The sequence below is a fragment of the Kogia breviceps genome, chromosome 1 (assembly GCF_026419965.1).
Source record: "Kogia breviceps isolate mKogBre1 chromosome 1, mKogBre1 haplotype 1, whole genome shotgun sequence".
Lineage (NCBI taxonomy): Eukaryota > Metazoa > Chordata > Mammalia > Artiodactyla > Physeteridae > Kogia > Kogia breviceps.
The window spans coordinates 195,928,918-195,946,324 of NC_081310.1; the positions used below are offsets into that span (position 1 = coordinate 195,928,918).

General features: G+C 41.9%; 1 protein-coding gene across 7 annotated transcripts in view; it reads left to right on the forward strand.

The window, feature by feature from the left end:
• The window catches only part of RERE (arginine-glutamic acid dipeptide repeats), a 418,432-nt gene that overhangs the window by 103,897 nt on the left and 297,128 nt on the right, over window positions 1-17,407 (forward strand). Inside the window, exon 1 of one of the 7 annotated variants that reach the window (XM_067018159.1) lies at window positions 5,983-6,375. The exons of 5 other annotated variants lie outside the window; for them this stretch is intronic. The gene's annotated coding sequence lies outside the window, so the exon portion shown is untranslated. Of the gene's footprint in view, window positions 1-5,982; window positions 6,376-17,407 lie in introns of those variants that run through there. One more of the 7 variants, XM_067018156.1, reaches the window with a different exon arrangement.

Here is a 17,407-nt window from a genome sequence, read left to right on the forward strand (position 1 = left end):
CACCTTAAATACTTATTAGCAGTTTATCACTCAAATATATACTTGGGTCTGTGTTGGGAAGTATAAAACAGAAGTTGTAATTAATGTCTAATCTTTTTTTTTGTTTTGTTTTTTTTGTGGTACGCGGGCCTCTCACTGCTGTGGCCCCTCCCATTGTGGAGCACAGGCTCCGTGGCCATGGTTCACGGGCCCAGCCGCTCTGCGGCATGTGGGATCCTGTGGGATCCTCCCAGACCGGGGCACGAACCTGCGTCCCCTGCTTCAGCAGGTGGACTCCCAACCACTGCGCCACCAGGGAAGCCGAATGTCTAATCTTAATGTATCTCTGTATTTAATTTGGAGTATGTGCGGTTCATAGTTTTACTAAAGGTTAGCCTCCTTGATTTTTAGAATCTGATTTATTTCTTGTTATTTTGAAAGAGTATATTAAGTAGATTCCAACAGTATCTAGGTTGAAATTAACTCAATTTTTTTCTTAAATATAAAAGTGTAAATATTAAGATTCTGGCATTAGAGGACATAAAAACTCACTTATCCTCAGTAATTTGTAATATTTGCCTAATTATTGCATCATGTATGTCAGTGGTTTTCTGTGTGAGTCTTTTTCTGTAGGTATAATTATCATCACCGTCCTAGTTGATTTAAGTTTTCATATTTCTGTTCTTCAGCACCTTTACCTACAAAGAAACTATGGCTGAATGGAAAGTGATGTGATAAATGAATGGATAGGTAGTTAGGTAGGAAAGGTATTTTAAAAATTCATATTAGTAAACCTTGATTTGCACTTAAGACTTGCAAAGTATGGATTAGACGGTTGTTAGCCATTATTAAACAATATGTCATTCAGTAGTGCTAAAGGCTGAGAATTATATTATGTTTAATGTGCTAATTCTGATTTCACATACATTTTAGGGTGTAAGCCATGATTCCTCTTAAAAAGGAAGGGCATGCTGTTAATTCTTATACCAGGGTAACGGGAGTTCCTGAGACTGGGTTGGGGAAGCCAGGACATGTGGGGGAGAATGTTTTGATTTTGTTTAGGATGATTTGAGAGTGTCTGTGGAATACCATTGTGGCGGAACTCAGAGGCATTTGAAAACAGGAATCTGTTGCTAAGAAGCTAGCTGAGGGTTAGAAAAATAAAATCTTGTGATCAGTAGTAACACAGAGGCAGCTTGAGATTAAATCTTCTCACTCATGACAGATAACCAGAGTGTGATAAGAAGAGGCCAGACGTTGACTACCTGTATATGTAGGAGCAGTCACGGAAAGAAATAGAGAATGGCTAGGGCAGTAGGAGATCCAGGAGAAGAGTGTGTAATGCAGAACTCAAGACAAACCACCAGAATGCAAGTATGGGAACAGGGCCTGCTGTTGGGAAGAGTGCTATACATTGGTCCACTTTTTTTGGAGAGCAGTTTGACTCAATCTTTTTGTCTAAAAAGTGCATATTCATTGACCTAGAGGTTCCAGTATAGAGACGCTCGCACGTATGCACGGTGACGCGGGAAGAAGCGGGTTGTAGCAGTTACGGACTTGTTAGTTATGGCCCCTCCCACACAATAGAATTTTGTTCGGCTCTGAAGAGGAAGTGGGTGTTTATGGTCTCCTGTAGAGTGAGGGAAACAAGTTGCCATATAGTGTGAATAGTAGAATTTTATTATCATGAAATAAAAATCAGTAGAATGAGCCCCTAGACGAATGAATATATATGTTCTTAAATATTTGTGTAAGTTTGTGTACGTATGTTCTAGGAGACAGTCTGGAGAGATACACTTCAGCGTGTTGAATGGGATTGTTTGGATTTTCTGTAGGAACATATAATAACTAAAAAAACCCAAAAGGGCTTCAGAAAGAACTATATATTTTTCTTTTTTTCTTTTGAAAACTCTAGACGTTTTGTTGTGTGGTGCCATTTTGTGAATTGGAAAAGGGAAAGAAGTAGATGGTTAGCTTAAAATTATATATTCGTACTCCGCATAGTCATACAAAACAAAACCTCCCTATCCTAGGATGGTGTGCAAACATTGCTAGCTAGTACTGATACAACCCTTGGTTTGGTCATTGTTTGCTTGATTGACTTTGCTCATCTTTTGACACAGGGACACTCAGGTGAACTAAGTTTCTTGATTTGAGTGATTTTACTAGATAATGAGATAGGAAGGAATGTTGTTGTCTCAACTTGATAGTTATAATTTTGGCAGACCTCGCTGGTTATTGTTGGATGATTGTTATTTTTAAACTTTAATGTAAAATTGCAGTCTCCTTCCCCTTTGATGGTCTTGGAGAGTGGTCCAAACCTGCTGTCTTTAGAAGATGTGGCCAAGAGACTTATGGCTGTGATACAAAGTGGGGCGGCAGAGAGAGGAAACGCAGGGTAGTTGTTCAAGGTTAAGGTTCTGGAATAACCTGAGCCCTATTCAACTAGTGCTAAGTTTATACTTCACATTTCCCCTGTGTACTGTTTCCGGTCATAGCTTTAATGTTAGTTTAACTAGACTTTGTATTTAATTATAAATGTTAGGGTAAAGTCAGATGTCAGCTCACTTGGCTGCATGCTGAGGCCTGTAGAATATGGAGTGCTTTGTCTCCCCTCATTATCTGTTAATGGTACTCAACTTGACAGGGTTGTTTTGATAAATGAAGAGTGTTATAAAACATGGAGCTGGAATTTACATGGAGTGGAACTTAGGACAAAAGGAAGCAGGACATATGACATAGACAAGGCCAGGGTGAACTCATGTGGGAACCAAGCAGTGCCATGTGAAATGCTGAAAATAACAGGAGTAATTTGGGAGTGAGGATGGGGAATATCTAATACTTTTTCATTCATCTCACACTTTCTCTTTCGCTTTTCCTTGTGCTCTTGTGCAGGACATCTGAGAAATTGTTGTTCTTGTTGTCAGAACTCCCCTTTCTTATCTACAGATTCCTTAATTTACAGGCTCGCATTAATGGTGTTTAAAATCTTCCCTTTGAGGGCAGTTTTGGAATGTCTGTCACCAATGACTAGGAGTCCTCAGGTCAAAAGAATTCTTACAAAGGTTTCCGTGTCAGGGAAGTAGAAGTCTTTTGGAGCGGAAATAACTGAAAATAAAGAAAAAGTTCAGTGTAAAAGAGAGGTGAGGATTATACCCCCTCCCCCACTTACAGGAGGCTTTGGCAGTACCTTTGCATTCAGAGAAATGATGAAGACAAACTAGTGTCTAATAATGTGCTTTCAGCATTTTCTGTTTATATGGCTCTCTGTGTGCACATACAGGGTTTAGTAGTCTGTCCAGTTTACCTGCTGCTGTGTGCTTCTTGCTTAAATGCCACACCACTGGGAAGAGCTTATCTTGAATGTATTAATGATGGCATCTGTACTTGATTGGCTCTCAAAAAAAAAAAAAAAAAGTATAGCTTGCAGATAGGACCCTGGTTTGGGTCTCAGTGTTTTTGTCAGTTACCCCAGGCACAGTTATTTACATCTCTATAAAGTGGGGATAAAAATGTTCAGTTTCCTAGACTTTTAATTTTTTAATTTATTTGCATAGGTGCTACTTATTTGAGAGGGGCTTCTTTTGTGCCAACAACTGTGTGGAGAATATACAAATGAGTAGAACAGTATGAGTATTATTATTAATGAATAATTCAGTTATTCATTTCAAAGATATGAGTGCTAGGTAACCGGGTATTTGATGACGAGCAAACATGCAGAACTTTCTCCGATGGAACTTGCTCTCTAGAGGGGGCTATGAACGTTAATCAGAAAGTCACACCAGGGAATTACAAACTGAGATAAATTCTCTCAAGGAAAGGAACACAGTTCCCTGAGAACTTATTATAACAAAGTAACTTGACCTAGAACGGGGTGCAGGGGAAGCTTCTCTGACAAAGTGATATTTGACTTGAGGTCTGAAGGAGTAGGCTTTAAACTGTGTGCAGGGGAGGTTGGGGGGGTTTGGGGTGGCAGGGAGAGAATTCTGTTCTACTAGTGGGAAGAAGCGGCCATGGCCTTTGGTAGGAATCCTGATACCTTGGAGAGATTGAAAGACTGGTGTAACTAGAAAGTGGGGGCTGGGTGTGGATGGATTACCAGAGGGTGCGAGATAAGGACAAAAGAATATAAGTGTCATAAAGTGCTGTCAAAGCGTTTGCAATCCCCGGAGACTAGGTACAGCATGAGTTTAGAATAAAGCAGTTTGGTTGTTCTCACCAGCCCTTTCCAACTTGTGATAAACCAGCACTTTATAAAGTGCTGCAGACAAAAAAACCCCCCTATTGCTTCTGGCCCTGCCACGTATCTAGATAAGAGCTGGTGGGTAAATGGAAGTGTGCCCGGTACAGGAGCGGCTTTTGTAGCTAGACTTCAGGGTCAGCTTCATCTCCCACATGGATGGAGTGATCTCAGAACCACTTGGTCCTGAGTAGACTTTCAAGGCTTCGGTCCCCGCAGGATGCTCTTACTGAGGGATGGTGGTACGGGGAGCTTATGGCAGAGCTGCACTCGTGTGGGGACCGCCTCTGAGTTGTGTTGGTCACACAGCCACCTTTCAGGGTGGCAAAGGCATTAAGCTTCATCAGCTCTTGCTCTTCTCCGTACAAGTGTGTGTTAGTAGTTTTAGAGAGAGATTTCTATCTCCTGTAGACTAATAAGTTTTCTTTGAAAGAACTCAGCAGGGTGATGTTTAAGTAGCAAATGTGCATGTCAGTTAGGTTATCTGTGCCAGAGAAGCAGGATCCCTGGGTACCCTGTGCTTCTCCTCCACCCCCCCCCCCCCACTCCCTTGTTGAGAAACTTTGGGCAAATCACTTAATCTAAATGTTTGCCTGTTGGTCAGGGTACCTAAGAATTCGGCAAAGTTATTGGACCTTGGAAGGTCCAGGAACATGTATAAAGCTATTTGAGAGTTCCATGAAACTTGCCTGGAGGCTGGAAAGTGTAAAATTAAGATTCCAAAAGTGATCATTTAAATTTTGAGCTTGTAACTTTCAAATTTGGGTTGATACTGAGTGAATTTAGTAATTTGAATTTATATTCCATAGGAACGTATTTTTAAAAATTTGCTATAGAGTGTCTTATTTAATAGGGCACAATGATTGTGGCTGTTACTACTAGGGACTACATGGTATAAATGTAGTTTAATTTTGGTAAATTTGAGCAAGTTGATAGATATTTACCAGTTTGGGGGTGGGGAAGAGACTAATTTGAAATTTACTTTTGGTAATTCTGTTTCGATGCACATAACCATGGAATTAATGACAGGTCTGGAATCTGGTAGCTCTGGTGGGTTTTATGTTTATTTAAGGCTACATGGCAAGGAATGTGTATTTTGCTTCCTTATTAGATGGATTTCAATCAAGCCCAATTTAAGCCATGCCTTGTCTAGCAGATGGATCTTTGTTTTCTTGGGGAAAAAAGATCGGGGAGAAGACTTTTTAAACAAATGACTCACAGAGAATTCTTAAACTGTAAGGAAAATTGGGGTCAGAAATGTTGCTTGACACCAAACAATGCTTCTTTCTCCTGTGCATCTTTGAAACAGACGTTCATCGTGTCTGTGATTGTTGGTTATTTCATCTGCATTTGTTAGACGTCAGAGGTGGTTGGCATTAATATTCCTGGCAGAAGCAGAGGCAGCTCTAGGATGTGAGAACTGCTGATCACTCACGGGGATGCGCTGCCTCTTTAATATCTTGCTTGCAGATGCATTTTCTAGCTGACCACGCTATTAAGAGCTGCCATCAATCACACAGCCTCCCAGTTCCGGCTGTCGGGAGGGGAGGGGGGACTGGGGAAGAGGGGAGGCTGGCCGAGCTGGGCAGGAGGTACAGTTGCAGCGGCACAGGCTTTGTGTGCGCGCGTCCCCGCGGGCAGAGGTGCGCGCGGAGCGGGCCAGGCTCCAGCCCGGGTTTTGTCGGCCGCCGCCGCCACCGCCGCCGCCGCAGCGGGGAGGCTGCTCTTTCTCTCCCAGCGTCTGGGTCACTGGCATGTGGCAGTGTTGGCCCGGCTGCCTGGGCTGAAGGAGAGTGAGCCGCGGCGGCCGCTTCCCCTAGCTGCGGGCGGGGCCGGCGCGGCCACCGCCTCCCGGAGCCGCTGAGCCGCGGGGACATGCGCCCGCGCCTTGCTGCCCTGCGGCCGCCCGGGCCTCCTTTTGTTTAGCAAGTGCATTTCACGCCCCGAGCCCCCGCCAGTCCCTCCGGTGCCCACGGGCCTGAGTTTGCGAGGGGGCCCTGCACCGGAGGACGAGGAGGAGGAGGAGGAGAGGAGGCCCCAGGGCTCATCTCCTGCTGCGACCGGCCGCAGGCAAGTGGCTGGCCCCTCTTGCTGCGAGGGGGACGCGGGTCTCGGGCCAGGAAGTTGGATAACTGTGGGCGCAGGGGCTCTCGGAGGTGGGTGTACGGGATTGAGGTCGATGACCCCAGAGAGATGAACAACTCGGGTATTATGAAGAATGATGGTGGCTTTCCAGGAATCAGGAATAGGTGTTTGCTGTGTCCCATTGCATTTCTGTTGAGCTTACTAGTTTTTGGGTTTTTGTTTGTTTTAAATTGTCAAAACTCTAGAAATCCCAATTAAATAAACCAAGTAAGAAAACATGTTTAGGGCAGAGAAAACACTTTTTTTTTTTTTTTAAAGGGGTGTGTGTGTGTGTGTGTGTGTGTGTGTGTTCTTTAAAAGGAAAGCTGAAGATGAGGAATGTATAATCCAAAAGCCTCTGTTTGATCAGGAGCTTTATTGCTTACTGTGGAGTAAATTTAAGTTTAAAAATAAAGTGAATCGGATGGACTTGGTTATAAAGTAATTTGGGGCTGCTTAAGTGACAAATAAAATTTGTTTCTTGTATCACAATACTGTTATTTTATCAGGTTAGCTAAAACGCAAGGATAGTTTTGAAGAAGATTGCTCTAAGTTTAAATTGTTATTTTTTATTTTTTGTTTGAGGTGATGGCTTCCCTGCCCCCCTCCACCTGTTTACTCAAATCTTGTACTCTGGTTGAAGCTGTATGGAGACCTGCTTGACCACTTTCTGTTTGCTGAAAAAGAAACTCTTGTCATAGGTTACTTTGTTTTACTCCCAGCCAGTCGCCTTCCTGGCCCACATGTGCCACTGTTCTCCTTGGGGCATTGTTTGGCTGGAGGCCTCCTCTCAGCCATATGGAAATTCAAAAAAATGGTATGTGACTGGGCCCTGAGGTCAGTAGAGAGATTAATTTTTCTCTTTGATATGTGTGTCTTTGTGCTTTACGGTTGAGACGCTGAGTGAAAGTTGAGAACAGAGTTGACGAAGTCCTTTAAATTACACGCCAACATTACTATATTCTGGTCATTCTTACTTTCTTCTTTTTCCTTCCTTTTTTTTTCTTCCTAGGAACTCCAAATTTAAAGTAGACATGATTTGAAACCCTACAGACGGGAACAATATCCCATGTAAGCCTGTTGATCCGTGGGCAATTATTTCCAGATGCACAACCAAACTCTGCATTTTTATGTGTGTGTTAGATTTGGGCTCTGAGAGGCAATTGCCTTTCTGAAAATCTACATTGCCTAGTTAATAACACAAGGCAGACATTTTAGAGGCTTAACATTGAACAGCAACTTCACAATAGTATGGGAGCAGCAGTTAGAAGCCTGTGTTTGTTTTTTTCAACTCTGTAATTTAGTAGCGTTTAAAGTATTTTATAAAGATCTCTGGGGCCAGTGAAAGGTGGTTTTCAGTCCGGAGCACTTGAGTGCTCATTGTACTCTGGCAGGCCCTGGTGCTTGGCAGGCTGTGCTTGAAACGTTATTTGATCTGGTTGCATGAGAGAATGGACTAAGATGACACTTCTTCCTTCCCCCTGGCTGTTGGAAGTGATGCATCAACGAGTGCTGTTCAGTAACATATTTGAAGACTTAACCTAGTCATTCACTCTGAGAAGGTTTCCAGCAAAAGGCCATGTAGGTTTTTGTCTTGTTTTGTGGTTTTGCATTTATGAATTGAGGCGAGAGCTGACGTAATGTAGCTGCACCACTTCCTTTGTGTGTGAATGGGTTTTTATAGCCTGTAGGATATGTTCCAGTCTACATGGTTGTGATTACTTCTGAAATGCTTGAATGTGTGTGTATCTTCAAATGTGGGTACCCTGAGCCATGTGCCGGTTTATTTTTTAGCTTGTAGGTCTGGTGGTGGGCTGGGGTGCGGGCGTGGAGTGTCCTGGGGAACCCCGTCAACTCCTCAGGAAGGTTCAGCGAATGGCCTGTGTGTCATGCAGACTAGCTCTTCATTTTAATTAGTGCAACTGTGTACAGCTGTTAGGTCCGACCGCGCTGGCTGCTCCTGCAGGGTAGTTTTATTTTACACTGGAGGTTTATGGACTTGTCTGGCTGTGTTTCTTAATCCCTCTCCCACTGCCCTTGTGCCTGCTTTTAAGCAAATGATAGAACAAGACAAGCTTTTGTTTACTCATGTAATAGTTTACTCGTGGGAGATTTATTTTTGGTTTTGAGGAAATTGATAAACCATGTAATTTAACAGTAGGTATTAACATTTACCATTGCTTTTCCAAGGTCAAAGGTTTTGCTTGCTATTATGCTAGTCTGAGTAACCAATGGAACCATCCGTTTTATAATGACATAGGAAGCCCTTTTTTTTTTAAACTGAGTCTTTGTTTGCTATTCTAGGATTTGTTTGTAAAACTCAAATAAATGTTAGCCCAATGGAGATAACATGGCTAAAATGTTTCCTTCTGTCTCTTCCCTCTTGTTACACTGTACCAAAGGGACTGAGAGAACCGTTGATTTACAGCAGTCTGGCCACGGGCTAGATGATTAATACAAGGGTTTAGAAATGTCTCTGTTCACGGGTATGTGTGGCTGCCTTTAAATTTTAAAATGTGCTTGTGGCTCCAAGTTATTGGAAAGTATTTACTGTAAGATTGAGTAGCTTTGAGTCTTTGAATATAGGTCCACGACAAAGTCAGACTTTTCAGGCTGTAAAATAGGTTGTGATGTGAATGACACATTTTGTTAACGGTTTGGTCTCCTTACCATATGCCTTTGTCTTGAGGAGCTGCCTACCACCATGGTTTCTAAGACTGTCCACTACATTTTTAAAAAAAGGAGCAAAAGACAAAATTGACAAATCTGTTTCTATATAAAGCTAATGTGAAGCCCTTTCACGGGCCCAGTTTACTGATGGAAGAACGTGGGTGTGTGTGGTTGGAGGGAGTTGTGGGGCTGGTGTTAGGAACGGGGTTGGGATGTGTTTAGAGGGACAAGGGAAGCGGCCGCAGGTTGGGATACCTTTTAACTCACTGGAGAAATGGGTGCTTCTTAAGATAACCTGGAATGAGGAAAGAGAGTGCAGCATTTTCTAGAAAATGTAATAATTTCAATGTGACATGTATAAAATGTTTTCTTTAATTAAAAGAAATCAGGACATTTAGATTGGCAGCAGAGAATGCTGAATTTACAGAAAAATAGAAAGAAGTGTAGTAAGTATCCTAGGTCCAAACAGGTTATTTCAAAAGCTCATTAGTATGTATTTCTTTTTTATTTATAGGACCATATTTTTAATTCCATATATTGACTGTGATTAGGGTTGTAGCCTTGCCCTCCACAATCTTTTAAATTCTCGATTTAGTTGACATATCTGTTTGTAATGAAAAATAGTAAAACCAAAATGTTAAAATTTAATTAACGGGAAAATAAAGCATGTTCCATTTTTAATGCTGTCACGTGGAGGCTCTGTTGGTGTAAGTCATCAGTTTATTCGTTGTAAGTTGGTGGTAAATGGCTAGACTGTGTTCTTTCCGTAGTTCTGCCCCGTCACTCACTGTGAGACCTGATGGGGTAAGTTATTTCTTAGCCTCTTTGTGGGAAAAATGAGGAATCTACCTCAGAGGGTGTGCAAAAATGCTTAGGAAAGTGCCTGGCAGATAAAGGCAGCTAGTACTTAATATAGCGAGCGGTAGTTATGCTCTAGATACTGTTTTAGTTGCTGAAGATACAAAAAAGGTAAAGTCCCTGTCCTCAGAGCACTTACATCCCAGTGAAGGAAGACCAGACCCATTTAAAAGAACATGGTGACTCACAAAGCTTCCAAAGATAACTTCAGGGCAGGGCAGTGATTTTTAGTTTAATAGGGGATGTTTACTCTCTAAGACATTATTTTCTTCTTCCTTGATGAAAATGTGTTTCTCACACTATTTGATGATTGATTAGCCATTGTTAACAATTTTTGGCTCAAAAATTTGGTGGAATAGAGAGGAAGAGACTTTTTTCTGGGAAAGGAAAAAAAATGGAACAAAAAAGAAATTAAACATAGTGATTTGTCAGTTTAAGCACCCAGTAGTAGAAGGGAAATGTTAAATCATGGTCCATCCGTAAAAGGAAATATTATGCAACCACTAAAAATCATCATGATATAAAAATATAATGTAAAGCTCAGTGGGAAAAATAACTGTAGATGCCAAACTGTTTATGCAGTATGATTCCAATTATGTGCACACCCACATTTACTCACAGAGGCTGAGGAAAAGGATTAGAAAGAAATATACCAAATGTTAATAGTGCTTATCGCTGGATGATGGGATTATGGATGACTTCATTTCCTTAATATTGTTCTGTCTTTGCGTGAATTATTTAATCCTTGCAGGTCTAAATGCCTCTGAGGTACCAGCGAGGAAACCCAAGACTTAGAGGAGTTAAGCAACTTGACCAAGGCCCACGGGTGGTGAGTGGGGAGGCCAGGATTCCAAGCCAGAGCCTGACCTCTGTTCTTTCCTTCACCCCCCCCCCCCCAATCCTATTAGAGGTGACCTTTGTGAAAGGGCTTCCCCTGGCCTTCCTCCACACACCTGTGGCCCAGCCAGCTTTGAGATTTGTTTATGCCACCAAAGGGCCCCCACTGAATCTCTCATCGGAGGAGCCAGTGCTGAGGTAATGCCGAGCATCAAGTTATTGGGAAAGAACAGCCAGTATTATGGCAAGAGGAGGAAATGGAAGAACGATTTTTTTTTTTTTTTTTTTTTTTTTTTTGCGGTACGCGGGCCTCTCGCTGCTGTGGCCTCTCCCGCTGCGGAGCACAGGCTCCGGACCGCGCAGGCTCAGCGGCCACGGCTCACGGGCCCAGCCGCTCCGCGGCACGTGGGATCCTCCCGGACCGGGGCACGAACCCGCGTCCCCCGCATCGGCAGGCGGACTCTCAACCACTGCGCCACCAGGGAAAGCCCTGGAAGAACGATTTGAGGGAAAGCGGTCTGAAAGGTAAAGCAATATAAAGAGAATACAGGGTAGAGGGCGCTTCAAAGTAGGGGGGTGACAGTAGAATCACACGTTCTCGGTTTTGGACTAGAGAATGAGAACTGAGAAAACACTATGAAAAAGTGCCATTGACTTAATCAGGAGTCAGTGGAAGCCCTGAGACTTTGTTGAGCAGAGCAGCCCAGGAGGTGGAGAATGGCCATTGGCGGTGGAAGCTAGTCTGCAGTTGGTGAGGAAATGTTGAGAAGTTTGGTAGCGAGAGGAGGAGTGATGGAAGCTGGCAGAGGCTGCAGGTTAATGGCATTAGCTGGTTGGTGCATTAAGAGGTTAATGGCAGTTGTGTTCTGTACGTAGGGTTTTATGATGATTCATATGACAGTTGTACTCAGGTTTTTGTGATAAAATGAGGTAGTAATGGATGTGAATCACTTGAGAAAGAAGAAAACATTTTAATTTTAGAGGATTAATCAGAAGTTACTTGTGAAGTTTTAAGAATATGGTAGGTAAGTATGGGGGATCCTTCATAAAGCTAAAATATTTTTGCCGGTAAAGAGTAGAAATAATCACTTGGTTCTAAAGATGAACAATTAGATCTGTTTCTCATGTCTTGTTTCTACAAAGTGAATGAGCTTTTGTAGTTGCAGTTTCAAAAAAGGGTCAGTTTGTATGTGACTGTTCAGCTTCAGAGGAACAATATAGAGTTGAATATACTATGCATTTGAAAAATTGTTTAAGTCAAATGCCTCTAGATGGTGCGTGCTGCACAGCTGTATTTACCTCAAGCTCACAAGATTATCTTCTAATAATTTAAAAATAGCTGGTTAGAAACAGTGCCATAGTCAAGTTTCTACTGGTTTTGAACGTCAGCAGCAGGAGTGACTTGACTTGTATGCATTTAGTAAAATGCCAGGTGGTATTCCTTCCTTTTGCATTGTTTTCAGGATTTCTTATTGGGCCAATTTATGCTTTGCACAAACAACCGTAGTGCTTATGTACAGGTGCAGATGACCAGGTTCTTTTTGTGTGGTCTCAGGAGTGAGGTTGGAGAACGGCTCTTGATTATCTTTATAAGAAGTTTTTGTTGTTTTACTAATCACCTTTTATTTTTTCAAACATTTTAAATATATTAATATAGGCAGTTGATATTTTACACATATGATGAGCTTTCTGTATTTTTTGATATTACCACCCAACAAAAAACACGAGAAAAACTCTTGAATACTTGCATCTACCTCCCAATATAAATGCCTTTTCTTTTACAAGGATTTAATAAAAGTCATTTTGGAAGAACTCAAATTACTAAATCTTAATTTTTTTGGACACACATACTACTGTTTGTTTGCTTAGCAAAAGAAACAGTTTTCATAAATTAGATGTAAAACATAGGAAAATAGTTTGAAACGTTACCTAGGAATTTTAAATATATGAGGGGGGATGGTAAGAAAGAATTCACATTCTTTATTAATCGACCAAAATTATATAGAAAAGCATTATCAAGATCGAAGCGTTTGAACAGTTATTTTCTCCTTTTGGTTTTAGGTATTTAGCTCTTACTGTTGTCTTTTTTTTGTGTGTGGATATTTTATAATGAGAAAAAGTATGTAGAAAACTGCTTACCTATTTGTATATTCTTTGACTGCCTATCTAGGCAGTCTCTCTTTCGTAGGCTCTGCTCTTTCCACAGGGCATATGTATAATTCTCACATTGAATAGGTAAGGGGAAATGTTCGGTAACGGAATGTTCACCTTTTTAAAAACGTGTTAGATGTGCAGGGAAGGAAGTAGAGCAATTAGTATTCATTCTGAAGTGTGCTGGCGGCAGGTGCGGGCTAAGTTTTGATCTTTGAATGGAAAGGAAGAACAAAACATGCTGGAAAAAAGTAATGTCTGAAGCAGTCTGGCTTTTTTGGGGAAAGTTTTCTTCAGTTTTGTGAACAGGCTTAAATTGATTGCATAAACATTTATTATTGGATAAGTAATATTTTATTTATGTGATACACAAAAACGTTAAAAAATGAAACCACTATTTAATTAATTAATAGGCTATTCTATGGAGCAGTTTTATTTTATTACTTAAAAAAATGTTTATGTTTATTTATTCAATTATTTATTTGGCTACATCAGGTCCTAGTTGCAGCACATGAGATCTTAGTTGCGGCATGCAGGCTTTTTTGTTGCGGCACGTGAGCTTCTCTCTCTCTAGTTGTGGCGCACAGGCTCCAGAGTGCATGGGCTCAGTAGTTTTGGCGCACGGGCTCTAGAGTGCGTGGGCTTAGTTGCCCTGTGGCGTGTGGGATCTTAGTTCCCCCAGCAGGGATTGAACCCGCGTCCGCTGCATTGGAAGGTGGATTCTTAACCACTGGACCACCCGGGAAGTCCCGGGAGCAGTTTTAGTTTTATAGGAAAATTGAGTGGAAAGTACAGAGAATCCCCACGTGTCTCCGGCCACCCAGTTGTCCCTGTTATTAACATCTTGCATTCGTGTGGTACGCTGTTAGAGTTGATGAATCAGTATTGATACCTTGCTATTAACCAGAGTCGATGGTTCAGCGTTTGTGTTGTACACTCTGTGGGCTTTGACAGATGTTTCATAGGGTGAATCCACCATTGCAGTACACGCTGAATAGGTTCACTGTTCTGAATACACCCAGTGCTCCACCTGCTGGTGCCTCCCTCCCTGCCCCTTAGCCCCTTGCAGCCACGGATCTTTTTACTGTCTTCACAGTTTTGCCTTTTCTAGATGTCATGGAGATGGAATCACAGAGTTTGGAGCCTTTTCAAATTGGTTTCTTTCACCCAGTAGTATGCATTTTAGCAGTCTGCATGTCTGTTGTGTGGCTTGCTAGCTTCCTTTTTATCACTAATAATATCTCATTGTTTAGATGTACTACAGTTTATCCAGTTACTGTTGAAGTACATCTTCCTTCTTCCAAGTTTTGGCAGTTACAAATAAAGCCACTGTAAACATGTGTGTGCAAGTTTTGTGTGGAGATAAGTTTTCAACTCATGTAGATAAGTACCAAGGAGCCTGATTTCTGATCTATGGTAAGGGTATCTTGGGCTTTGTAAGAAACTGCTCTACTGTCTTCCAAAGTTTCTGTACCATTTTGCCAGCAGCAGTGAACGAGAGTTCCTGTTGTTCCACATCATTGCTAGCATTTGGTGTTGTCACTGTTTTGGATTTTAGCCCTTGTTATTTATTTGAAAAAATTAAAAGTATCTACTTATTTTCTGGTGTCAGCTGTGTTGCAGTTTTGATTTTCTCTGCTGTTTGCCATAGGGAGGGAGAAATGAGGACCATAAATATATTGCGTATGCCTCATTCTCCATCCTCCGGGGGAAAGGCATAAAGGTATAAATTTGGGAATACAGTCTGTTACATTTTAAAAAGAATGGGCATAATGCTGATATAATGGTGTTAGGTTAGGGTTCATGTAAAATGTAGTAGTACTGATTTCTTAGTGGTTCCGTGTCAGCTTTATTTCCTCTTGGTTACCCGTGTTCCTCGTTTGGCAAAGGATTTCATTTTATGAAGGGAAAGGGATACTTTGAAGTTTTTTGAAATAAGCTAATTCTGGCCAAAGGTCTTTATCCGCTAGATACTTATAAATGTAAAGATTTATATTAATTTCTTTATTGTAAGACCATTTATCGGATGGTCGGGGCACTCAGAGATGAGGACCATTTGATCCTGCCCTTGGGGGTTATAAATTGCAGCAGTGAATATTGGAGGGTTTACTGTAGGGTAGATACCATGCAGTTCTGAAATGAGGTTAGAATTACTTTCCAGCTATGCTTATTTAGATTTTTGTTTTGTTTTGTTTTTTTGCGGTACGCGGGCCTCTCACTGTCGCGGCCTCTCCCGTTGCGGAGCACAGGCTCCGGACGCGCAGGCTCAGCGGCCACGGCTCACGGGCCCAGCCGCTCGGCGGCACGTGGGATCTTCCCAGACCGGGGCACGAACCCGCGTCCCCCGGATCAGCAGGCGGACTCTCAACCACTGCGCCACCAGGGAAGCCCTAAAAATAAGCCATTCTTTAACTCTCCCCTGCCCCCTGTTTATTTTTTTATGCAGAGGTTTAATTTCTGCCTGAAGACAGTCTTTAAATATGTCGGGTTGGCCAAAAAGTTCGTTCGGGTTTTGTTCCAGAGAAACCCCAACTGACTTTTGGCTAACCCAGTATTATGCAGGGGAGTGCTAAGGGGCTGAATTGTGCTCCCCCAAATTTCATATGCTCGTCTTAACCCCGAGTATTTTGGTATTTGGAGGTGAGGTCTTTGGGAGGTAATTAGGTTTAGATGAAGTCGTGAGGGTGGAGCCTCAGGATGGGAATGGTGTCTTATATGAAGAGAAAGAGACCTGAGTGTGGCCTCTCGCTCTGCCGTGTGAGGACACAGAGAGAAGGCTGCAAAGAGCAGGCGGGGGACTGAATGAACCAGATCGGCCAGGACCTTGATTTTGGACTTCCCAGCCCCCAGAACTGTGGGAAATAAATCTTCTTTAAGCTGTCCAGTCAGTGGTATTCTGATATAGCGCCTGAGACAGAGAGTACATTTCCTACATGCAGAGCAGAAGACGATCAATAGCTTATCACAGAGACAGCGTTTCAGGTGTGAAATGGGGATGATGCTTCTGTTCGCAGAAGGCCTTACCCTGCTGGATAGCCCTCCCTGACTCCGGTGGGTCCTCACAGCTACCTTCTGAAGGACGCAGCACAGATGCCGGCTGCTTGGGTCGCGGAGTGAGGGAGCCCCGGGTCAGGAGAGGTCGCTGGCGTTGTCCACGCCCACAGGTTCCGTTTTGGAACTGGCTGAGCCTCTTTAGTAGCTGTGTTTTCTGACTTCTATATCCATCGATCCTTCCATGAACACCGGAATGTTGTCAGTTCCGTCTTATAATTCTTTTGCCTAGAAGAATATAATCTTCACTTGTAGTCTTTATAGGAATATTATTTTCATGGTTGAAACATCAGTGGTGAAATTGTTGAATTTATTTATCTTTACTGTCTCAGGGAGAAAAATAGAATTTATGAGTTCTTTGGCCTGTTGGTTAGCTTTGAAGTATAAAATTTCTGTGAAGTGACATAAGCCTGAGAAATGTGATGTGACCGGAATTGGTACTTAGGACATTTTTTCTTTTATTTTGGTCCACATATTGGTTTCCATTCAGTCTTGCTGATGAGTTGCTAAGATGTAGGAGCTTTTTGGAGCTATCCATGGTCAAAAGATTGCTGTTCATTTTGGTCAAGGTGCTGTGAGTATGTCTTGATCAAAGGGATGAAACAGGAGGGCCAGAACCTACAAATTAAAAACACCCCAACTCCAAACCTGCAGCCAAACTCTGCCCTTCATTCTGAGTGATTTCTGGATCCCTACAAGGTTAATATTTATGACCCATCAGAACATACTGTATTGGCTCCATTTCCCATTAAATTTTAACAAACTAAAAAAAAAATAAAAAATAAATATTTTACTTCCTGATGATAAAATGATTCATTTGAGATCAAAAACTTGGAATAGATTAAAAAAAACTTTATTGAGGTAAAACTCCCTTAAGACATAATTCATCTATTAAAGAAGTATACAAATCGATGGTTTTTAGTATATTCACAGAGCTCTGCCATCATCACCACAATATAATTAGGAATAGATTTTATATGGCAGTTTCTGGTGATTAATTGCTTGCTCCTAGATAATCTTTTATGTGTAAATTTGCACTTCTATGAATAAGAATGTATCTTTATGCTTTACTGTTACAGTAGATAATTGGTTGAAGGCATTCAAACCCATCCTTTGTTTACAGTGGTCTGACGTGAGGGAGTTAACTTCAGACCAAGGTTATTAAATCCTTCAGTGACGGATGACTCCCTTCAAGGGGTGATAAAGCAGTTATGAATATGGTATGAAAAGGGTTGTAGTCGCTTTCAGGATATTATCTGGAGAAATTGCAACTTTCCCAGGGCCTTGTTTTTATATTTGATGTGCTCAAGATATGTTTAGACGTTTGCCATTTCCAGCACTTTGTGTTAAAGAATGTTTCGTTTGTTAGCAGAAAGGCTGACAGCCGGTATGTCTTATCCTAGGGGAATTTCCTAGTGTTGGTTCGCAGTTAGTTCATAAGATCCAGGTGGGCCCTTGAGGCCGCTGAGCAGTCATACTTTTCCCCCCTCCTAGTCC